Source organism: Cherax quadricarinatus, chromosome 59 (assembly GCF_038502225.1).
Source record: "Cherax quadricarinatus isolate ZL_2023a chromosome 59, ASM3850222v1, whole genome shotgun sequence".
NCBI classification, from domain to species: domain Eukaryota; kingdom Metazoa; phylum Arthropoda; class Malacostraca; order Decapoda; family Parastacidae; genus Cherax; species Cherax quadricarinatus.
This window is the reverse complement of record NC_091350.1, coordinates 15,225,707-15,226,230: the sequence shown is the minus strand read 5'-3', so window position 1 is coordinate 15,226,230 and position 524 is coordinate 15,225,707.

Below are 524 nucleotides of genomic sequence, written 5' to 3'. Positions count from 1 at the left end.
TTTTTAAAATGGGGGGCCAGGTTGAAGGGGAGGAGGGGGGGGGAAATGGGTATGAAGGGGGGTCAAGAAAATAAGGCCCCCCTTTATTCTGAAACCCTAAACAGAATCCCCCAAAACCGGTAAGCCTTTAGGTCCCAAAAATTTTCCCACAAAAATTTAATTTTTAAAAAGGAAACACCGTTTTTAGGTTTGGCGGGTGCAGCTTTGAGTTTTTTTCCGGGAATCCCAAAAGGGTCTATTGGGTAAACCCCTTATGATCTGGGAAAAATTACAACGGGCCCCCGGGGGAAGGCTGGGCCCACCCCCTTTTTTGGGGGGGTTTAAGGGCCCCAAAGCGCCTAAAAATGGTGTCCCAACGGAAGGCCTCGGGTTTTTGGGTGAACCTAGAATCCCCCCCTTTAGGAAAAAGGGTTGGGGGCCCAATAGAATTTTTTTATTTTTTGCCCGGGAAGGGCCACTTTTTGGGTTTTTTTTAAAACCGGAGGGAAATTTGGATAAAAAATCCGGAAATTTTCCTACTTCCT